This window comes from Arachis ipaensis, chromosome B7, assembly GCF_059453495.1.
Source record: "Arachis ipaensis isolate K30076 ecotype BB chromosome B7, ASM5945349v1, whole genome shotgun sequence".
NCBI lineage: Eukaryota > Viridiplantae > Streptophyta > Magnoliopsida > Fabales > Fabaceae > Arachis > Arachis ipaensis.
The window spans coordinates 62,808,528-62,832,924 of NC_142442.1; the positions used below are offsets into that span (position 1 = coordinate 62,808,528).

The following is a 24,397-nucleotide window of genomic DNA, read 5'->3' on the forward strand; positions in this document are numbered from 1 at the left end:
GTATCTGCAGTCCTTTTTCAGCCTCTGAATCAGATTTTTGCTCAGGTCCCTCAATTTCAGCCAGAAAATACCTGAAATTACAGAAAAATACACAAAATCATAGTAAAGTCCAGAAATGTGAATTTTGAATAAAAACTAATAAAAATATAATAAAAAGTGAATAAAACATGCTAAAAACTATGTAAAAACAATGCCAAAAAGGGTATAAATTATCCGCTCATCACTCTTCTTCACCGAATTTATCCAACTCTTCTCCGTCACTCAAATCATAAATGTGAGGTTGAAAGAAATCTACCTCAATGTTACTTTCAATGTCATCAGGAGAAGGTTCTTCAAACTCAAGGGTTTCACTTGTGGATGCAGATTTATTAGTAGGATGGCTTGATTCATGATCATCGTCACCAAGGAAACTTGTCTCTTGATATATCCCATCCAATTCTTCATAGAGAATATTCCTTGGAGGTTGTGTACTATACTCCTCAACGTCAATTTCAAGCTTCTTGGAGGAATACTCTACAACTTTAGATTCCCATAGAGGTTCAGCATCTCCTAAGTCTTCGACCACTTCTTCCTCTTCATCAATTACGGCTTCCTCCAATTGTTCCAATACAAAGTCACATTCCTCACTTTCCACCAGAGTTCCTAGTCTCTCCTTCATGCTACGTTCCTCATTAGATTCTCCACATGGATCCATGGGGGTACTTTGAGTGTTAAAGCCCAGTGAAGCTAAATTATCTACTACCTCGGTCAAGGTAGCTATGAACTCTAGTGTCATCCGCTACATCTCTCTTTTCCCTTGAAGAAGAACACCAAGGGTGTCATCCATTAGAGACTGGAGTGGATATGAGAGTTCATCAGTTGGGAGAAGAGGTTCATAATAGGAATGTGGTTCATTATGATAAGGATGTGGCGATTTAACACTCTCTATATTTTTCACTTATTGTACAACACACTCCAGTCCCTTGTTCTCAAGTTGAGATTTGTTAGCCATGAGAGCTTCATGTGCTTTTCGGTTTTCCTCTCGCTCCATTTGATGGATAGTTGCTTGAAGTCGATCCATTGCTTCCTTAAAATGATCCCGTGGCTCTTGTTCCGCTTGGCTAACATAATTAGGATCATATTGCTCTTGGATTGATGGATATGGACATTCCCCTACGGAGGGTGGTGGTGGAAAGGAAAATTCATCTTGTGGTTAAAAATTTTCATACATTGGAGGTGGTGTATATTGAGGTGGTAGTTCTTGGGAGTAATTGGGTTGGAATTGGGGTGGCTCTATGTATGGCTCATATGGTGGTTGGTATGGTGGATATGGATTAGGGTCATATGCGTGTGTTTGGTAAAACGATGCTTGTGAGTATGGTGGAAGGCTATGTTGTGGTGGATAAGGGTCATAGGTGTATGGTGGTTGTTGTTGATTGTCACAGAGAGGTCCATCATAACCATTGTCTTGGTATGCATCATGGAATGGCTGTTGCTCATAGTAAGTTAAAGGGGGTTGTTGCCAAGATGGTTGTCTATAAGCTTGAGGCTCCTCCCACCTTTGATTGTTCCATCCTTGATGCATGTTCTCATTGTAGCTTACGTTCCCTACAACAAAATTTGAACCAAACTCATAGATAAAGGGATGAGAAGTCATAGTAACAAGAGAAAATAAAAACAGAAACTAATAAAAAATAATGAAAATAAACTCCTAAAAATAGAAACAACTAACAAAGAAACGAAAAGACAAACATATTCACAATATTCATAATAACCAATAATAAGGTACACATTTGCAATTTCCCATCATCGGCGCCAAAAACTTGACGGAGAAAAAATGTCGGTAAAAATTTTCCCAAAAATATCGCGTTGCAAGTATAGTTCTAAACTGACAATTAAACCTCAATCAACGTTTAGATTGTTTGTTACAAATACAAACCAAATAAAATTGACCGAAGTATTTAAACCTTGGGTCGTCTTTCAAGGAATTACAGAGAAGTATGTTTATTATTGGTTATGGAAATGTATATTTTTGGGTTTTTGAAATGAGGAACAAGAAAATATAGATTGCGAGAAAAATAAACTAATAACTAAGAAGGCTCTTAGCAAGGATTGAGAATTAGAAGTCCTATCCTTATTATCATCATCAATTGTGATGGTAAATGTGAATTGCCTTCACTTAGTTAACTTCTAACCAATGGAGGAAGGTCAAGTGCATACAATTAACTTGAGTTCACAAGTCCTAGTCAACTCACAGTGAGAGACTAGCTTTGGTGAAGTTCAAGCTAACCGGCAATCTCTAATTACCATTTAACAAAAGACTTTTGATAACTCAAGAGTCTCTAAATAATCAATCCAAGTCAAGAACATAAAAATCTAAATTAAAATTTACCTAAGCATTTTATCAAACACTTGGAAGGCGCAAAATAAAAGCATAGAAAAGTAATAAGAGAATGTAAAATCTAAGACCAACAATTGCAAGGAATCAATAATAACAAATGAAGAAAGAAGCAATAAACATGAGATACCTCAAATTGCATTAAAAAGGAAATTGAATCTAATATGAAGAGTTCATAAATTAAATTGGGAAAGTAAAGATGTCAACAAGAGAAAATAAACTAAGATGCTAGAATAATAGAATGTAGAAGAGAAACTAAATTAAAACAAGATGGATTTCTGAATTGGAGAAGAAATAAAACTAAAAATCCTAAAACCTAGAGAGAAGAGAGAGCCTCTCTCTCTAGAAACCTACATCTAAACCTAAAGTGTGTGAATGAAAAGTGAATGATTCCCCCCTTCCAGCTCCACTCTGCAACCTCTAATCTTCACTTTCGGGCTTGAAACTTGGCCAAAAATATCCTAGAAATTGCCCCCATCGTCTTTTGTTCAATGCAGCACGTGACGCTCTGTCATGCGTACACGTCAGCCACGCATATGCTTTGGTTGAATTTGGCACTGGCCATGCGTAGGCGTCGTATGTCTGCTCTACCAGTCACACATACGCGTCGTACATGCGTACGCATCGCTGCCAGGTTCTCAAAACTTCAATTTCTTGTGTTTCTTCCACTTTTGCATGCTTCCTTTCCATCCTTTAAGCCATTTTTGCCCTCTAAAACCTGAAAACACTTAACGCACATATCACGGCATCGAATGGTAATAAAGGAGGATTAAAAATTAGCAATTTTAAAGTCAAAGAAGCATGTTTTCAATCATAGCACAAAATTAAGAAGGAAACTTAAAAACATGCAATTTACATGAATAAGTGTAAGAATAATTGATAAAACCCACTTAATTCAATACAAAATACACTGTAAAATAGTGGTTTATTAGGGGGCCAATGAAGTTCATAGGTAAAATTCTCACCCACTCAATGTGCTCCTTGAATGAAGTTACTCTTGTAGGTTCCACCTCTTGGTTGTCAACTCCTTCCTCCCCAACCTCTTCCTCCTCTTCCCCATCACTTAAGTCATACTTTGGAGGTTGTGTGAAGTCCACATCAACCTTTTCCTCAAATCCAAAGGGGGAAGGTTTATCAAAATCATTGAGGGGAATGACCAACGTGGACAAAATATCGTCAATGATGGAATCCACATCTAGATCAATCTCCCTCAACTCTCCTTCTACCTCTTCCAGCTCACTCATCCCACCTTCCTCCTCTTATTGCGGTTCCAACCCTAGCTCATCTTCTTCCACTTGAGGCTTCATGTTCTCCTCTTCACTCCATTGTTTAGTTGATCCTTCACATTCTTCAAGAGGAAGACCTTGATCGGATGAGCGTAGTAGAACCAAGCGGTTTACCGCTTCGGCTATGGTGGCCATGAATTGCCCTTGTGTCCTCCGGAATCCTTCTTACTCTTGGAGAAAGGCTTGAAGGTCTTGTTGCTCTTGGGTCAAGGATTGGGGAACTTCACATTATGGTGAAAGAGGGGTTTCATTGTTTGGATGGAAGGTTGTATATGTGGTAGGTAGTTCATGTTGATGAGTATCTTGAGGTGGTATGTAAGGAGGTGGGTGGTGGTATTGGTGTGATGTTTGAAAATGTAGTGATTGAGGATTATGTTGGGAGTATGGGTCATAGGTATATGGTGGTGGAAGTGCATAATCAAAGTGAAATCCACCATATCCTTGGTTTGGGTATGCATATTGGGGAGGGTTTGGCTCATTGTGACACGGAGGAGGTTGCTCCTTCCTCAATTAAATTTTCCATCCCATGGTGCAATCCAAAATTGAAGTTATCAAGCCCTACAAAATGATCCCAACCATACTCTAAACCAAGAAGGTGATAACTCATAGAGAAAATTGAAAATAAAAACTAAAGACATCAATTAACAAAAGAAACAAAATCCTAATTACCAACAAAAACAAACAAACAACCCAAAAAGTATCTATTCACACTATTCACATATTTACAACAACTAAAGTCATAGCACTCACTGCACTAGTCCCCGGCAATGGCGCCAAAAACTTGATGATTGGCCTAAAGTGGGTTTGGAATTTCACAAACATAGAATTTCTCCATTGCAAGTATAGTCCAAACCCAACAATTGACCATCAATCAAAGTTTAAATTCAAATAAAAATAACCGAGAGTAATTAAACCTTAGGTCGTTCTCCCTAGGAACTAGTGATAATAAGCGCACAATTTTGGTTGTGGAAAGCAAGGGGAGTTTTCAAAGATTGAAGCAAACGATTAAAGAAATAAAAGAACGATCAAAATTGCAATTAATGAAGTAATAAAGGAATACAAGAACTATATATGTAATATGAACAAGTAAGGCTTTAGGGTGAGAGAAATGTGATTCAAAATATAAATGGAAGCCTTGACTTGGGATGAGTTATGGAATCCCTTCCTTGCCATAACTACAACTATGATAATTATAATGGATTAATCTCACCTAGTCAAACCTTAACATCGAAGAGTAAGTCAAGTGAGCATAATTGTTATTAATCCACAAATCCTAGCTAATTTACTAATTACCTTAGTAAAAAGCTAGCGTTAGTGGAAACAATAACAACTAACAACCCAAGAATTATCACTAAATGTCGGACATTATGACTCTAATATTCCATATACTCAATCCCCCAAGCCAAGGGGTGGAAATTCACTCCATAATCAAAATTAGCATTTCATCAAACACATGGTAGGCATATTCACAAAGCATGGTAAAATTAGAAAAATGATAAAAACTATTAACAACTAAAGATCAAAATCAACAATAGCAACTTAACAAACATAAAATAACCATTAAACATCAAACTCATGAACTAGAACTCAAAATTGTAAAACTATATATATATTGACAAAGAAAATTAAAATATAAGAAAGTGTAGAACAGGTAGTGTAATAAAAGAAAAAATTAAAGAAATACTTACAATGGAAATAAGCTAGAGACTAAGATCAAAATTGTAAATTGAAAACTTGTAGATGAACCTTAATTACAACCTAAGGGAAAATTGAGAGAAACCTAAGCTAAACTACCCTAAACTACTCTAAAACCTATCTAAGTGTGTAGTATAATGTATGGTTTTGTATGGTGTTGCTTGCCCTCCTTATAAGCTTCAAAGCCTTCAGAAATGGGCCAAAAAGCCCTCAAAATCGTGAGCCACATGACTTTTTAATGAAGGCACGCGCAGGGACTTGTGCGTACACACAGATGTGTGCATACGCACACTTGCTGAATTTTCCTCTTGTGAGTACGCACAGAATGTTGTGCGTACGGACACATGGCTGTGTGCTTCTCCTTTGATTTCTTCATATTTTCTCCCAATTGCATGCTTCTCTTCCACTCTTATTAAGCCATTCCAATCTATTACACCTAAAATCACTCATCAAAACCATCAAGGCATCGAATGGAATAAAAGTGGAATAAAATTGATTAAATTAAGCACAAAATAGCATGTTTTCATAATTTGACATAATTTAGAGAGAAAACACAAAAGCACGCTATTTAGGTGAATAAATGTGGGTTTATATGATGAAATCCACTCAAATTAAATCAAAGTTTATCATCAAATATGGATTCATCAAGGTTACTGCCCATATTTCATCTCCATCATTTGCAGCAGATCTACCCATTCAGGCAGATAATGTAGACGACTTGGGTGATGTGCGTACCTTCGGAGAGCTTACAGCTGCAATAAGAGCAGCACCTGTATTGGATGGTGCACCAAAATTCATAGAGGTCAGAGATAGGGATCCACTTGTTGAGGCTATAGGCGATGAAACCAAGCATACGACACAGTGAAATTATCAACACAATCGTTAGGTGGAAGTTCACCAAACAACTCTTCAAACCACACCCACGCAGGCTTTTCCCCTTCCATCAACTGCTCAAAGTCGTTGAGACATCCACTAACTGGAAATCCATCAACAAGGATACAATTAATTGATGAAATGAAACTTGTATCACCTTAGTGATACGATATCACCTTAATGGAGAACTAATAAATTTTTTCACTCGTATAATTATGTTAATAAAATAATTAAAAATATAAAATTCTAATTGAATTGAAACTAAGAATTGGACGGACAAGTTTTACTTTCAAATTCAAATCACTATTTATGACAAATAATCCCATAAATGTCTAAAATAAAATTGAAATTGAAACTAGTATTGAAAATGCTTTAATATTATTATCCTCTAAAATTCCTATGTAACAATATATCTTTCTCAAAAAATTCTTATATAAATTTTAGATATATCTTTCTATCATAATATTTATGCAATACCAAATTTATCAGTATTTATTATTGTTAATAACTTGACTCACAACTCAGCTAGACCTAATAATAAATAAAGTCCAACTCGTACAGTTTGAACATATTCTATCGGTGCACCTGACCTCATAAGTTTGACCTAGTATCCAGAGCCTAACTACTCCTATAAATATGCTCATATATTCAAATATGAAATCTCAACAACTTTTAAATAAAAAAAAGAATAATCACCCATTAAAATAGGTGGATAAATTATAGAAAAATAATTTATTCTTCTACTATATAAATCCTCCATCAAACTCAAGTATGACTCAATTCTAATTAACACAAAATCTGTCTATAATTTTTATTAACTTAAACATCGGAGTTCCTTGCAGGTACCAACCTCGAGTCTCTCCAAAAAATTTGGATGGCTTTACCACTTCAGAGGAGATAAAAAAGTATCTCATCCACAAAAAGCTTGGACCTCATATTCAGGTCCAAATTACACCAATTTCAGATAAACCCAAAAAAATTACTATTATTATGGTTATAATTAACCAATTAAATTATATTGACACCTATATCATTAAAGAAAGTTATAAATAACATTCTTGGATTGATCCATTTTGAAGTCTTTTATGCTTTAAAGTTATATACTTGAAAATACAATGTATTTATTTTCTATGCCTTTCCACATTTCAATTCTGTTAATAAAATTAGGTACACAAAATTTCATAATTTCGTATTGATATCGTTGTAGTGCGATAGTCAAGACCACCTTAGGTATATTTATATATATGTACCTAGGGGTCTGCAAAAAAACTGGTTTGACTGAGCTGAACAGAAACTGAATTGAAATTGTTTTAAATAAACCAGTTTTTTTAAATAAAAAACTGAAATGAAACCATAGTTTTTACAAAAACCAGTTTATTAAAAACCAGTTTTTATGGTTCAATTTAGTTTTAAACCAAATCAAAACTGGTTTATTCACATCGGTAACTTCAATCTTCAAAACTCAAAAATTTGAAAAATGTGAAAAACGCAAAAACCCTAGTCGCCGTTTCAACATTCTCTCTCGTCTCTCCCCTTCTGCCGCCGCAACCAACCCATCGCTGCCACCGTCACAGTCGCCGTCGTCGAACTACTCTCTATCGCTCACTGTCGTCGATTTCTAGCACAGCAACGACCAACGACATTCCTCTCTCATTTCTCCCCTACTGTCGCCGCTACAACCCACCAGGCCACCACTGCTATTGTCACTGGTGCCGTCGTCAAACAACTCTCCGTAGGGCAGCTCTGCAGTTCCGGCGTTGCTCACTGTCGTCAAATTCTACAACTTCAAGTTCTAACACAGTATCGTCGCTCCCTTGCTGCCGTCGCTACCATTCCTCTCTCGTCTCTCTCCCTTGCTGCAGCCGCTACCAACTGATACAAGAATTATTGTCGGTCTAGAATTTCTCTTAATAGAAATAGAACTTCGTTGTAAGCATAGTTCCAAACCGACAAATAACTCTCAATCAAATTTTAAAGAATTGGTTGTCACAAAGTTCAACTCCAATAAAAGTAAACCGAAGTATTCAAACCTCGGGTCATCTCGCAAGGAATGGGCAAACATGTGCATCAGCATTGGTTAGAATTGCGGGGTTGGGAGTCATGATCAAGAAACTAAACTACTACACTTAACAAACAAGAAATCCTAAAAGGGCAAGCAACTAAATCAAGTAACTAAAGCAAGGTATGAGCAATTTCAAACTAACAAGAGAACATCCAATATAATTCTACTCTAGAACTAAGAAAGTAACTATAACTAGAATTAATGCAATTGAAATTTTTGGTTTTCAAATATGAACAATAAAAGGAACTCCTGGCTAGGCATAGGAATTGGGATCTCCATCCTTGTCTAATAACCATATCTTAACAATTATGAGGAACCAAGCTCATTAAGTTTACTTCTATACTTGAAGTATATCAAATGACTTGATCAATCTCAACTCACAAGTCCCAATCCAACTACCAATTGACTTAGTAGTGGATTAGTGTCAATGGGTATCAACTTGACCACTAAGGGTTCTCAAATCACCAAATCAATTAGACCCAATGACTCAAGTTCACCCAATTCCCTTAGCCTAGGCCAAGAGTAAGAAAAACTACTCCATAATCAAGGGAAACATTTCATCAAATACATGGTATGCATTAATAAAAGACATGTTCAAATTGCAAATAAATTGGAAATTGAAAACACCCACTAACAATTATCAATTGAAAACTACTCAATTAACACTATTAATCATGGAAGACATCAATTTATCATTAACAATTCAAGATCCACAAGGTTCATTAAATAAATAGAAAATGGGAAATAACAAGAGAACATCAATCTAACACAAGATCACAACAAAATTATACTAGAGAATCAAAATTAAGTAATCAAAACCAGAAATCAACAAAACCCAATTCAGAATTCAACAAGGGAAGATCAAATCCAACTAGATCTAGAGAGGAATAAGGGTTTCTCTCTCTAGAAGAACAAGAACCAAAAAACTAGCTAAAATTATGTCTAAGTGTCTAATGAATGATCCTCCCTTTTCCCCTAGAGTTCTTGGGTATTTTCCATGCAGAATCCAGCTGAAATTGGGCCTGCTGAGCCTCAGAAATTGCCAGCCACGATTTCATTAATGAGGTCACATGCTGCTTGTCACGCGTACGCGTCACCTGAGTTTCGCGATCCACGCGTACGCGTCAAGCATGCATATGCATCGGTAGGGAATTCACCAATCCACGCGGATGCGTCACTCTCGCGTGCCATGCCTAGCTCCTTGCACCCACGCGTGCGCGTCGCAGCCGATTCTTCAAAGTCCAATTCTTCATGTTTCTTCCACCTTTGCATGCTTCCTTTCTCTCTTCTAAGTCATTCTTACCCCCACAAACTCTGAGATCACTCAACAAACATATCACGGCATCGAATGGTAATAAAAGAGGATCAAAATATGGCATTTTTAAGGCAAAAGAAGGATGTTTTCCATCATGAAGCAGAATTAGGAAGAGAACACCAAACCATGCAATTTCTATGAATAAGTGTGAAAAATATTGACAAAACCCCCCAAATTCTACACAATATAAACCACAAAATTGGGGTTTATCAAACCTCGCCACACTTAAACCAAGCATGTCCTCATGCTAAAAATAAAAAGACCAAAGACCATGGGAGAAAAGGGTTCATGAAGTACAAATTACCTAAATGAATGCATGCAACTAATGCAAATGTATCTATCTACTTGGTTAGAAGCGACTCAACCTTCCAAGAACAAATATGAGCACATTGGGTCAGAATGACAATATGATTTATGAATCCTACCAATTCAAACATTAAAGCGGTGTGTGCATAACTTGCATAATGAAAGCTCGTGAAAGCCGGGAACAAGGGTTTGAGCATCGAAACCTCACCGGATGTGTATCCGCTCTAGTCGCTCAAATGTATAGGGTCTATCCACTAAATTCTCTTCTAATCATGCTTTCTAAGATTTATCTTTCATCTAGCAATCAACAATTATTCAATGCATGCATACATTTATCATGAGGTCTTATTCATAGGTTGTAATGGGGTTAGGGTCAAGGTAGGGATGCATATGGTCAAGTGAGTTTGAAATTTGAATCTTTGATTAACCTAAGTTCTCACCAAACACATATGACAACCTATACAATTCTAATACAATACCTAGCTACCCATGATTCCTACTTTTTTTTCACCAACTCATGCATTCTCTTTCATTCACATTCCATATGCATTGTTATTATTACTTTACCTTGGGGCATTTTTGTCCCCTTTTTTATTGCATTTCTCTTTTTTTATATATTTTTGTTTCTTTTATTTTTCTATTTCTTTTTCTACATTTTTTCCAGTAAAATATATATAAACATATCAATGCATTTGGTTTTACATATTTAATGTATGAGTATATACCCAATCCCATGATTTTCAACAAAAATACAAAATACACTTTTACCTCAACCAATGTCGCAAATTTCCCATGCCCAAATGATACACACCCTCACTAGCCTAAGCTAATCAAAGGTCTAAATTAAGGGACATTTATTGTTTTTCGCTTAAAGGCTTGTAATGTGCTAATATTAAGAACAAATGGGATTAAATAGGCTCAAAATTGGCTAACAATGGTTGATGAAAGGTAGGCCATTTGGGTGAGTGAGCTAAATGAAATGATGGCCTCAATCATACAAATGCATATATACATGGAACAATGGATATAAAGAATCAAACAAATCACAGATTACAATCATAGAAAGAGAATGATACACACAAGAATGAATATCAGTGGTTATGAGATGTAACCACACACTAAGGCTCAAAACTCACATGCTTGTGTTCTTAGCATGTTTCAAAACAAATTATTCAAGCAAGTTTAACACAAAATTTTTTCAAATTGGTAGGGTTCCTTAAAAATGATTTTCTTAGAAAAGAGGTTATCACCCTAACCAAGTAGTCCTAACATGCAAAAAAAAAAAAACTCTCAACTACAAAACTAACCATGCAATCTATCCTACCTAACAAAAGAAAATCAGAATTATGGGTGTCGAAAAGAGAAAAGGGTTGTTACCTATAGAAGTTGGTAACCGACCTCCCCACACTTAAAAGTTTGCACGGTCCTCCGTGCCATTTGTGATTCGCAACGTGGGATTAGGGTCACCATCACCACCATCCACCTCTTGAGAGTTTGATTCACTTTGGGTTGAAGTGGATGTGGAGATGTCCGGTTCTTCCGTAGGTGGGTCAATGCCACCCCAAAGCTTCTTCATGTAAGCAAATCGGTGTTGGTTCCGCCTCTCATAACGATCTATCTTCTTATGGAGCTCCATAAGCAATTGATGGATTGACTTTGGTGGTACGGATGAAGCAGTGGGAATGGTGGAAAGAGGAGCTATGTCGAGGCTAGGCGTGTCCTTGTGAGGCTGAAGATATTTCCCGCTTAGGACGATATCGCCCTTCGCCGGAATTATGGCTTTCATGTCCTTAGCCTCACAAGGGACACCAGCAGCGGCAACTAAATCCGATACCAAAGCGGGAAATGGTAGATTACCCTTGGCATGGACTTGACCCATCGCTTGTCAGATGAGGAGAGGGATGTTGACCGGCTTCTCCGTGAGAATGCACCAAACAAAGAGGGCAAGTTCCGCTGTGAAGGATGACTTATGGGTGCCCAGAGGCACGTAATGAGATAAGATCTGGGCCCATGTGCAGCCCTCCACAGTAAGGTGGCGGGCGTCAATGCACTTAGGCCACATTTGGAGTCTCCCTTGGGTCCAAAATGCCTCTGGTTCGGCAATGACTCGAAGGATCGAGTCCCAATCAAACCCAAATTCAAGCCGATGACGTAGGACCTCTTGGTAACCATCCATGTCCTCCGGTACCGGTGGAATATGAAGCATTCGCTGAATAGCCTTCTCTGAAATTGGGACTTGCTTCCGGCGCACGTAGACCGACTGGAGAGACGGGGTGTGGTAATTGGTGTAGAACTCCACCACCTACGAGAGGTTCGTCTCCTGTGGTTTGCGCAATAGAAACCCCCACCCTCTCTGCTCAACGCGGGGTAGCACACATGGAGCACTGTGGTCCAGGGGAGCAAGTAGGTGCTTGGAATGATAGTTCCTCTCAACCATGGCGGCGAATATGAGCTCACAGTGGCGGTTAGGAAACCTTGTGGTGTCCGTTACCGGGTTACTCTTCTCTTGTTCGTCAACATGAGCATTTGGCTTTGCCTTCTTTGAGAGGGGCTTAGCGCCCAAACCGGGATGCGCCTTGGATGTTGAGTTTTGGGGTGCCCTTTTTGTGGCATGTGTCTTCGATGCCTTCTCCTTGCCTTTCATGGTGGCCATCCTAAAACGGAAAGGGAGGGGAGAACATTAATCCCAAATAATCAACATTTAGAAAATAATCATGCAAGTGACAAGTAGTGCCCGAACGGAATGGTGCGTCTTAAGAATATGACAACTGCAACATGTGATCAAGATACCAATAAAAGCATAGGGCATAACACTTGGCATGAGGTACAAGAGTGAGTAAAGCATGCGATAGGGCATGAGAAGGATAAACTCAAGCATCAACACTAATAAGGAAGCAAGTTGGTGCACGGAATTGTGATCACACTTTTCACAACTCCGATACAACTAACCAGCAAATGCACTGGGTCGTCCAAGTAATAAAACCTTACGCGAGTAAGGGTCGATCCCACGGAGATTGCCGGCTTAAAGCAAGCTATGGTCATCTTGTAAATCTTAGTCATGCGGATTCATATCGTTATGTGGTTTTGATAATTAAAAGATAAATAAAACATAAAATAAAATAAGATACTTATGTAATTTATTGGTGGGAATTTCATATAAGCGTTTGGAGATGCTTTGTTGCTTCTGAACCTCTGCTTTCCTATTGTGTTCATCCAATCTTGCGTGCTCCCTTCCATGGCAAGCTGTATGATCCTCTCAGTGAAAATGATCCAAGTACGGTTTCTGCACGGCTAATCAACTGTCGAATTTCTCGTCTCGGATGAAAAATACCACGTACAGCTACCGTACGGCTAATCATCTGTCGGTTCTCACTTGTGTCGGAATAGGATCTATCTATCCTTTTGCACACTGTCACTGCGCCCAACATTCGCGAGTTTGAAGCTCGTCATAGTCATCCCTTACCAGATCCTACTCGGAATACCACAGACAAGGTTTAGACTTTCTGGATCTCAGAAATGCTGCCAATTGGTTCTAGCCTATACCACGAAGGTTCTAACCTCACGGACTCAGTCCGTGGATCAGAGACCCAAGAGAATATACTCTGGCTGTCGTCTAATGACTACGTTGAACATCATGTAGACCGCTTGTGGTTGTCAGGCACACGGATCTTGGCTAAACGAGTAACGAAGATAGTGGGTGATTGTCACGGGTCACCCCTTCATTCTGACTTAACTGAATTAAGTACGAGAGTATATCTTGGAGAAGAAGTAAGCGTGAATTGAAAGAGAAACAATAGTACTTGCATTAATTCATGAAGAACAGCAGAGCTCCGCATCTTAATCTATGAGGTGTAGAAACTCCACTGTAGAAAATTGATGAGCGGATAATTTATACCCTTTTTGGCATTATTTTTACATAGTTTTTAGTATGTTTTAATTACTTTTTATTATATTTTTATTAGTTTTTATTCAAAAATCACATTTCTGGACTTTACTATGAGTTTGTGTTTTTTTTTCTGTGATTTAAAGTATTTTCTGGCTGAAATTGAGGGACCTGAGTAAAAATCTGATTCAGAGGCTGAAAAATGACTGTAGATGCTGTTGGATTCTGACCTCCCTACACTCGAAGTGGATTTTCTAGAGCTACAGAAGCTTAATTGGCGCGCTCTCAATTGCGTTGGAAAGTAGACATCCTGGGCTTTCCAGCAATGTATAATAGTCTATACTTTGCCTGAGATTTAATGGCCCAAACTGGCGTTCAAAGTCAGCCTAAAACATCTTAGCGTAAAACGCCCAAACTGGCACCAGAATTGGAGTTAAACGCCCAAAATGGCACCAAAGCTAGTGTTTAACTCCAGGAACAGCCTAAGCATGAAAAAGCTTCAATTCTCAGCCCAAGCACACACCAAATGGGTCCCGGAAGTGGATTTCTGCACTATCTGCACTTAGTTATTCATTTTCTGTAAACCCTAGTAACTAGTCTAGTATAAAAACTACTTTTAGAGATTTATTTTACGTCTGTCTTTTGACCATCTTAGTTTTAGTTTTTGATTTTCTGGAACTTTTATGTTCACGTTTGGAGGCTGGCCATACGGCCATGCCTAGACCTTTTTCACTTATGTATTTTCTACGGTGGAGTTTCTACACCCCATAGATTAAGGTTTGGAGCTCTGCTGTTCTTCATGAATTAATACAAGTACTATTGTTTTTCTACTCAATTCACGCCTACTTCCTCTCTAAGATATTCACTCGCACTTCAACCTGATGAATGTGATGACCCGTGACACTCATCATCATTCTCATTTATGAATGCGTGCCTGACAGCCACTTCCGTTCTATCTGCAGTAGCTTGAGTGTGTATCTCTTGGCCTCCTGGTTCACGACGCATGGCTGCCTCTCTTGACAATAGAGCATTCCATTCCGTGAGATCAGAGTCTTCGTGGTATAGGCTAGAACCATTAGCAGCATTCCTGAGATCCGGAAAGTCTAAACCTAGTCTGTGGTATTCCGAGTAGGATCTGGGAAGGGATGACTATGACGAGCTTCAAACCTGCGAATGTGGGGCACAAGTGACAGTGTGCAAAAAGACAATGGTCTTACTTCGATGCTAGCGGGAACCGACATATGATTAGCCGTGCGGTGACAGCGCATATGGATTTGTTTTCATCCGAGAGGATCATACAGCTTGCCATGGAAGGAGGTAACGCATGGTTGGAAGAAGACAATAGGAAAGCAGAAGTTCAAAAGCAACAAAGCATCTTCAGAAGCTTATCTGAAATTTCCACCAATGAATTACATAAGTATCTCTATTTTATTTTATATTTTATTTATGTTTTAATTATCAGAACCTCATAACCAATTATCAGATCCAACAATCTCTGTGGGATCGACCCTTACTCACGTAAGGTTTATTACTTGGACGACCCAGTGCACTTGCTAGTTAGTTATGCGAAGTTGTGAAAAAGAGTTGAGATTACAATTGTGCGTACCAAGTTTTTGGCGCCATTGAGATCACAATTTCGTGCAACAAGTTTTTGGCGCCGTTGCCGGGGATTGTTCGAGTTTGGACAACTGACGGTTCATCTTGTTGATCAGATTAGGTAATTTTATTTTATTTTTTAAGCTTTTTTTTATTTTATTTTTTAAGCTTTTTTTTATTTTTGAAAAAATTCAAAAAAAATTATACAAAAAAAATTTATTTTGTTCTTCAGAATTTTTAAGAATAAATTCTAGAGTTTCAGATGATGCTTTTATCATCACAATAGCTAGTTGATTCCCATCAATTTGGCTGTTGTATGTAATATTCTTGGTGTTCATCTTGACATTCAAAGTATTCTTGCATATTTTTCTTGTTTTGATTCATAATTTTTATGTCATGTTTCATTTTGTAGTTTTTCTCTTTCCTCATTAAAATTCAAAAATAAAAAAATATCTTTCCCTTATTCTTCTCATAAATTTCAAAATTTTGAATTGATTTAGTCAAAAAGTTTTAAAATTTGGTTGTTTCTTGTTAGTCAAGTCAAAATTTCAATTTAAAAATTTTACCTTTTTTAAATCTTTTTCAAAAATAAAATCTTTTTCATTTTTTCTTAATATTTTCGAAAACTTTAAAAATTTGATTTTCAAAATCTTTTTCTTAATTTTGTTTCATGCCTTTCGAAATTACTACTAACATTCAATGTTTAGATTCAAAAATTTTCAAGTTGTTACTTGCCTATTAAGAAAGGATCAATCTTTAAACTCTAAAATCATATCTTTTAGTTTCTTATTAGTCAAGTAATCAACTTTAATTTCAAAAATCAAATCTTTTTAATTTCTTTTTCAAATCTTTTTCAAAATATAATTTCAATCATATATTTCTCAAAATCAATTTCAAAATCTTTTCTAACTTCTTATCTTTTCAAAATTGATTTTCAAATCTTTTTCAATTGACTACTTAACTTTTTATTTGATTTTAAAAGTTTACTATTTCTTATCTTTTCAAAACCACCTAACTACTTTTCTCTCTCCAATTTTCAAAAATCACTAACACTTTTTCAAAAATCTTTTAATTAATTAATTTATTTAGTTTTCAAATTTTATTTTATTTCTTCTCTTAATTTTCGAATACTAACCAATAATTAAAATAAAAACAAAAATATTTTCCTTTTATTTTAATTTAAAATTCGAATTCTCTGTCTCTCATCTCTTTCTATTTTTTTATTTACTTACTAACACTTCTCCTCTTCTTATAATTCGAACCCTCTCTCCCTCTCTGTGTTCAAATTCTTCATCTTCTCTCTTCTTCATTCTACTCTTCATTCTTCTACTCACATAAAGGAATCTCTATACTGTGACATAGAGGATTCTTATTCTTTTCTGTTCTCTTCTTTTTTCATATGAGCAGGAGCAAGGATAAGAACATTCTTGTTGAAACTGATCCGGAACCTAAAAGGACTCTAAAGAGGAAGCTAAGAGAAGCTAAAGCATAACACTCTGGAGAGGACCTGACAGAATTTTTCAAAAAAGAAGAAGAGATGGCCGAACCCAACAACAGTGATGGAGATGCAAGGAAGATGCTTGGTGACTTTATTGCACCCTCTTCTGACTTCTGTGGAAGGAGCATATCAATTCCTGCAATTAGAGCAAACAACTTTAAGCTTAAGCCTCAATTAGTTTCTCTGATGCAGCAGAATTGCAAGTTTCATGGACATCCATTGGAAGATCCTCATCAGTTTTTAGCTGAATTCTTACAGATCTGTGACACTGTTAAGACCAATGGGGTTAATTCTGAGGCCTACAGACTCATGCTTTTCCCCTTTTTTGTAAGAGACAGAGCTAGGACATGGTTGGACTCACAACCTAAAGATAGCCTGAACTCTTGGAAAAAGCTGGTCAATGCTTTCTTGGCCAAATTCTTTCCACCTCAAAAGTTGAGCAAGCTTAGAGTGAACGTCCAAACCTTTAGACAGAAGGAAGGTGAATCCCTCTATGAAGCTTGGAAAAGATACAAGTAATTGATCAGAAGGTGTCCTTCTGACATGTTTTCAGAATGGAGCATCATATGTATATTCTATGATGGTCTGTCTGAATTGTCCAAGATGTAATTGGACCACTCTGCTGGAGGATCTCTTCATCTGAAGAAGATGCCTGCAGAAGCCCAGGAACTTATTGAAATGGTTGCAAATAACCAGTTCATGTACACTTCTGAAAGGAATCCTGTGAATAATGAGACAACTCAGAAGAAATGAGTACTTGAGATTGATACTCTGAATGCAGTATTGGCTCAGAACAAAATATTGACTCAGCAAGTCAATATGATTTCTTAGAGTCTGTCTGGAATGCAAGCTGCAACAGGCAGTACTAAGGAAGCTTCCTCTGAAGAAGAAGCTTATGATCCTGAGAATCCTGGAATGGAAGAGGTAAATTACATGGGAGAATCCTATAGAAACACCTACAATCCTTCATGGAAGAATCATCCTAATCTCTCATGGAAGGATCAACAGAAGCCTAATCAAGGCTTCAATAATAATAATGGTGGGAGAACACAGTTTGGCAATAATAAACCTTTTCCATCATCTTCTCAGCAACAGACAGAGAATTCTAAGTAGAGCCACTCTAACTTAGCAACTGTAGTCTCTGATCTATCTAAGACCACTCTCAGTTTTATGACTGAAGCAAGGTCCTCCATTAGAAATTCGGAGGCACAAGTGGGTCAGCTAAGTAAAAGAATTACTGAACTCCCTCCTAGTACTCACCCAAGCAATACAGAAGAGAATCCAAAAAGAGAGTGCAAGGCCATCAATATAACCACCATGGCCAAACCTGGAGAGGAGGGAAAGGCAGTGATTTCCAGTGAGGAAGACCTCAATGGATGTCCACTGGCCTCCGAGGAGTTCCTTAATAAGGAACCAAAGGAATCTGAGGCTCATATAGTGACCATAGAGATTCTACTGAACTTACTATTGCCATTCATGAGCTCTGATGAGTATTCTTCCTCTGAAGAGGATGAAGACATTGTTGAAGAGCAAGTTGCTCAATATCTAGGAGCAATCATGAAGCTGAATGCCAAGTTATTTGGTAATGAGACTTAGGAGGATGAACCCCCATTGCTCATCAATGAACTAAGTGATCTGGTTCAACTGAAATTACCTCAGAAGAAACAAGATCCTGGAAAGTTCTTAATACCTTGTACCATAGGCACCATGACCTTTAAGAAGGCTCTGTGTGACCTTGTTTCAAGTATAAACCTCATGCCCCTTTCTGTAATTGAGAAACTAAGGATCTTTGAGGTACAAGCTGCTAAAATCTCACTAGAGATGGCAGACAATTCAAGGAAACAGGCTTATGGACTTGTAGAGGATGTCTTGGTGAAGGTTGAAGGCTATTACATCCCTGATAACTTCATAATCCTAGACATTGGGATGGATGAAGATGATTCCATCATCCTTGGAAGACCCTTCCTAGCCACAGCAAGAGCTGTGATTGATGTGGACAGAGAAGAGTTAGTCCTTCAATTGAATGAGGACTACCTTGTATTTAAGGCTCAATGATCTTCTTCTGTAACCATGGAAAGGAAGCATGAAAAGCTTCTTTCAATACAAAGTCAAACAGAGCCCCCACACTCAACTTCTAAGTTTGGTGTTGGGAGGCCAACATCAAGCTCTGAGTCTCTGTGAAGCTCTCTAGGAGCTTCACTGTCAAGCTATTGACATTAAAGAAGCGCTTATTGGGAGGCAACCCAATGTTATTTAACTATATTTATTTATTTTCCATTGTTATTTTATGTTTTCTTTAGGTTGATGATCATGAGAAGTCACAAAAACAGCTGAAAAATAAAAAACATAATGAAAAACAGCATTAAAAATAGCACACCCTGGAGGACAAGCTTACTGGCGTTTAAACGCCAGTAACGATAGCAGAATGGGCGTTTAACGCCCAGCCTGGCAGCATTCTGGGTGTTAAACGCCAGAATGGACAGCACTCTGGGTGTTTAACGCCAGAAAGGGCTGTCTGGCACAGGTTGGCGTTAAACGCCAAAATTGGGCATCTGGCTGACATTTAACGCCAGAAAAGGGCAGTAGACTGGCGTTTAACGCCAGATTTGGCACACAATGGCCGTTTGAATGCTAGATTGTTGCAGGGACTCAAATTCCTTGACACCTCAGGATCTGTGGACCCCACAGGATCCCCACCTACCCCACTTCTTCTTCTCTCCTCTTCACACCTTTCCATAACACTCTTCCCCAAATACCCATGACCAATCCCATTATTAACTCTTCTCCAAATACCCTTCATCTATCAAATCCTACCCTTTTTCCCATATTCTCTTCACCACTCACATCCATCCATCATTAAACCCCACCTACCTCACCATTCAAATTAAAACCATTTCCCTCCCAAACCCACCCACACATGGCCGAAACCCCCCTTCTCCCTTACCCTATAAATACCCTTCCTTACCACCTTCATTTCCACACATCATACACACTTCTTCTCCCTTTGGCCGAACCACTCACCTCCCCCCATCTCCTCTATTTCTTCTTCTTCTACTCCTTTCTTTCTTCTTTTTTTGCTCGAGGACGAGCAACCATTCTAAGTTTGGTGTGGGAAAAGCTAAAGCTTTTTGTTTTCCATAACCACTAATGGCACCTAAGGCTGGAGAAACCTCTAGAAAGAGGAAAGAGAAGGCAATTGCTTCCACCTCCGAGTCATGGGAGATGGAGAGATTCATCTCAAAGGTCCATCAAGACCACTTCTATGAAATTGTGGCCAAGAAAAAGGTGATCCCTGAGGTCCCCTTTAAGCTCAAAAAGAGTGAATATCCGGAGATCCGACATGAAGTTCGAAGAAGAGGTTGGGAAATCCTCTCTAACCCCATTCAACAAGTCGGAATCTTAATGGTTCAAGAGTTCTATGCTAATGTATGGATCACTAGGAACCATGACCAAGGTGTGAACCTAAACCCAAAGAATTGGCTCACAATGGTTCGGGGAATTACTTGGATTTCAGTCCGGAAAATGTGAGGTTAGCATTCAACTTGCCAATGATGCAAGGAGACCCTCACCCTTTCACTAGAAGGATCAACTTTGATCAAAGGTTGGACCAAGTCCTTAGGGACATTTGTGTGGAAGGCGCTCAATGGAAGAGAGATTCAAGAGGCAAGTCGGTTCAACTAAGAAGGCTTGACCTCAAACCCGTGGCTAGGGGATGGTTGGAGTTCATCCAACGCTCCATAATTCCTACTAGCAACCAGTCTGAAGTTACAATAGACCGGGCTATCATGATCCATAGTATCATGATTGGAGAGGAAGTAGAAGTTCATGAGATAGTATCCTTAGAACTCTACAAGGTGGCGGACAAGTCCTCTACTTTGGCAAGGTTAGCCTTCCCTCATCTTATTTGTCACCTCTGCAATTCAGCTGGAATTGACATAGAGGAAGACACCTTCATTGATGATGACAAGCCCATTACTAAGAAAAGGATGGAGCAAACAAGAGAGCCCACTCATGGACCTCAACAAGATCATGAGGAAATCCCGCATCATGGAATCCCTGAGATGCCTCAAGGGATGCACTTTCCTCCACAAAACTATTGGGAGCAAATCAACACCTCCCTAGGAGAATTGAGTTCCAACATGGGACAACTAAGGATGGAGCATCAAGAGCATTCCATCCTCCTCCATGAAATTAGAGAAGACCAAAGAGCCATGAGGGAGGAGCAACAAAGGCAAGGAAGAGACATTGAGGAGCTCAAGCACTCCATAAGATCTTCAAGAGGAAGAACTAGCCGCCATCACTAAGGTGGACCCGTTCTTTAATTTCCTTGTTCTTATTTTTCTGTTTTTCGAAATATATGCTTTATGTTTTGTCTATGTTTGTGTGTTTATTACATGATCATTAGTGTCTAGTGTTTATGTCTTAAAGCTATGAATGTCCTATGAATCCTTCACCTTTCTTAAATGAAAAAAAATTGTTTTTAATTGCAAAAGAACAAGAATTGCATGATTTTGAATTCTATCTTGAAATTAGTTTAATTATTTTGATGTGGTGGCAACACTTTTTGTTTTCTGAATGAATGCTTGAACAATGCATATTTTTGAATTTGTTGTCTATGAATGTTAAAATTGTTGGCTCTTGAAAGAATAATGAAGAAGGAGAAATGTTATTGATAATCTGAAAAATCATAAAAGTGATTCTTGAAGCAAGAAAAAGCAGTAAATAGACAAAGCTTGCGAAAAAAATTAAAGAAAAAAGAAAAAAGAAAGAAAAAGAAAAATCAAGCAGAAAAAGCCAATAGCCCTTTAAACCAAAAGGCAAGGGTAAAAAGGATCCAAGGCTTTGAGCATTAATGGATAGGAGGGCCCAAAGGAATAAAATCCTGGCCTAAGCGGCTAAATCAAGCTATCCCTAACCATGTGCTTGTGGCGTGAAGGTGTCAAGTGAAAAGCTTGAGACTGAGCGGTTAAAGTCGTGGTCCAAAGCAAAAAGAGAGTGTGCTTAAGAGCTCTGGGCACCTCTAACTAGGGACTCTAGCAAAGCTGAGTCACAATCTGAAAAGGTTCACCCAGTTATGTGTCTGTGGCATTTATGTATCCGGTGGTAATACTGGAAAACAAAATGCTTAGGGTCACGGCCAAGACTCATAAAGTAGCTGTGTTCAAGAATCAACATACTGAACTAGGAGAATCAATAACACTATCTGAATTCTGAGTTCCTATAGATGCCAATCAATCTAAACTTCAAAGGATAAAGTGAGATGCCAAAACTGTTCAGAAGCAAAAAGGCTAGAAGTCCCACTCATCTAATTGAAACTAATTTCATTGATAAGTTTGGAATTCATTGTATATTCTCTTCTTTTTATCCTATTTTGATTTTAGTTTCTTGGAGACAAGCAACAATTTAAGTTTGGTGTTGTGATGAGCGGATAATTTATACCCTTTTTGGCATTGTTTTTACATAGTTTTTAGTATGTTTTAATTACTTTTTATTATATTTTTATTAGTTTTTATTCAAAAATTAGATTTCTGGACTTTACTAAGTTTGTGTCTTTTTCTATGATTTCAAGTATTTTCTGGCTGAAATTGAGGGACCTGAGCAAAAATCTGATTCAGAGGCTGAAAAAAGACTGTAGATGCTGTTGGATTCTGACCTCCATGCACTCGAAGTGGATTTTCTAGAGCTACAAAAGCCCAATTGGAGTGCTCTCAATTGCATTGGAAAGTAGACATTCTAGGATTTCCAAAAATATATAATAGTCCATACTTTGCTCGAGATTTAATGGCCCAAACTAGCGTTCAAAGTCAGCCTAAAACATCTTGGTGTAAAACGCCCAAACTGGCACCAGAATTGGAGTTAAACGCCCAAACTGGCACCAAAGCTGGCGTTTAACTCCAAGAACAGCCTAAGCATGAAAAAGCTTCAATGCTCAGCCCAAGCACACACCAAGTGGGCCCCGGAAGTGGATTTCTGCACTATCTGCACTTAGTTATTCATTTTCTGTAAACCCTAGTAACTAGTCTAGTATAAAAACTACTTTTAGAGATTTATTTTACGTCTATCTTTTGACCATCTTAGTTTTAGTTTTTGATTTTCTTGAACTTGTATGTTCACGTTTGAAGGTTGGCCATACGGCCATGCCTAGACCTTTTTCACTTATGTATTTTCTACGGTGGAGTTTCTACACCCCATAGATTAAGGTGTGGAGCTCTGCTGTTCTTCATAAATTAATACAAGTACTATTATTTTTCTACTCAATTCACGCCTACTTCCTCTCTAAGATATTCACTCGCACTTCAACCTGATGAATGTGATGACCCGTGACACTCATAATCATTCTCATTTATGAACGCGTGCCTGACAACCACTTCTGTTCTATCTGCAATAGCTTGAGTGTGTATTTCTTGGCCTCCTGGTTCACGACGCATGGCTGCCTCTCCTAAAAACAGAGCATTCCATTCCTCTCCTGACAACAAGATGAACCGTCAGTTGTCCAAACTCGAACAATCCCCGGCAACGGCGCCAAAACTTGGTGCACAGAATTGTGATCACACTTTTCACAACTCCGATACAACTAACCAGCAAGTGCACTGGGTTATCCAAGTAATAAAACCTTACGCAAGTAAGGGTTGGTAATGCGAAATTGTTACTCAGATTAGGTTGTAAAATTATTTGTTCATTCTCTCCCTGGCAATGGCGCCAATAACTGGTGCACAATACCATGGTCCAAACATAACTTCACAACTTCGCACAACTAACCAGCAAGTGCACTGGGTCGTCCAAGTAATAAAACCTTACGTGAGTAAGGGTCGATCCCACGGAGATTGTTGGTATGAGACAAGCTATGGTCATCTTGTAAATCTCAGTCAGGCGGATATCAAATGGTTATGGAGTTTTCAAAAATAAATAATAAATAAATAGAAAATAAAGATAGAAATACTTATGTAATTCATTGGTGAGAATTTCAGATAAGCGTATAGAGATGCTTTTGTTCTTCTGAACTTCTGCTTTCCTGCTGTCTTCATCCAATCAGTCTTACTCCTTTCCATGGCAAGCTTTCTGTAAGGGCATCACCGTTGTCAATGGCTACATCCCATCCTCTTGTGAAAAAGGTCCAAATGCTCTGTCACGGCACGGCTAATCATCTGAGGTTCTCGATCATACTGGAATAGGATTCACCCTCCTTTTGCGTCTGTCACTACGCCCAGCACTCGCGAGTTTGAAGTTCGTCACAGCCATCCCTTCCCAGATCCTACTCGGAATACCACAGACAAGCTTTAGACTTTCCGGATCTCAGGAATGGCCAACCATGGGTTCTAACTTATACCACGAAGACACTAATAACTCGGACTCGGTCCTCTGTATTAGATATCTAAGAGATACTCATTCTGCCTTGTTTGCATGTAGAACAGAAGTGTTTGTCAGGCACGCGTTCATAAGTGAGAATGATGATGAACGTCACATAATCATCACATTCATCATGTTCTTGGGTGCGAATGGATATCT

General features: G+C 38.2%; 1 pseudogene; it reads right to left on the reverse strand.

Moving 5' to 3' along the window:
• Positions 1-220: 220 nt before the first annotated feature.
• Positions 221-1,564, reverse strand: LOC148552804 (uncharacterized; annotated as a pseudogene).
• Positions 1,565-24,397: the final 22,833 nt, after the last annotated feature.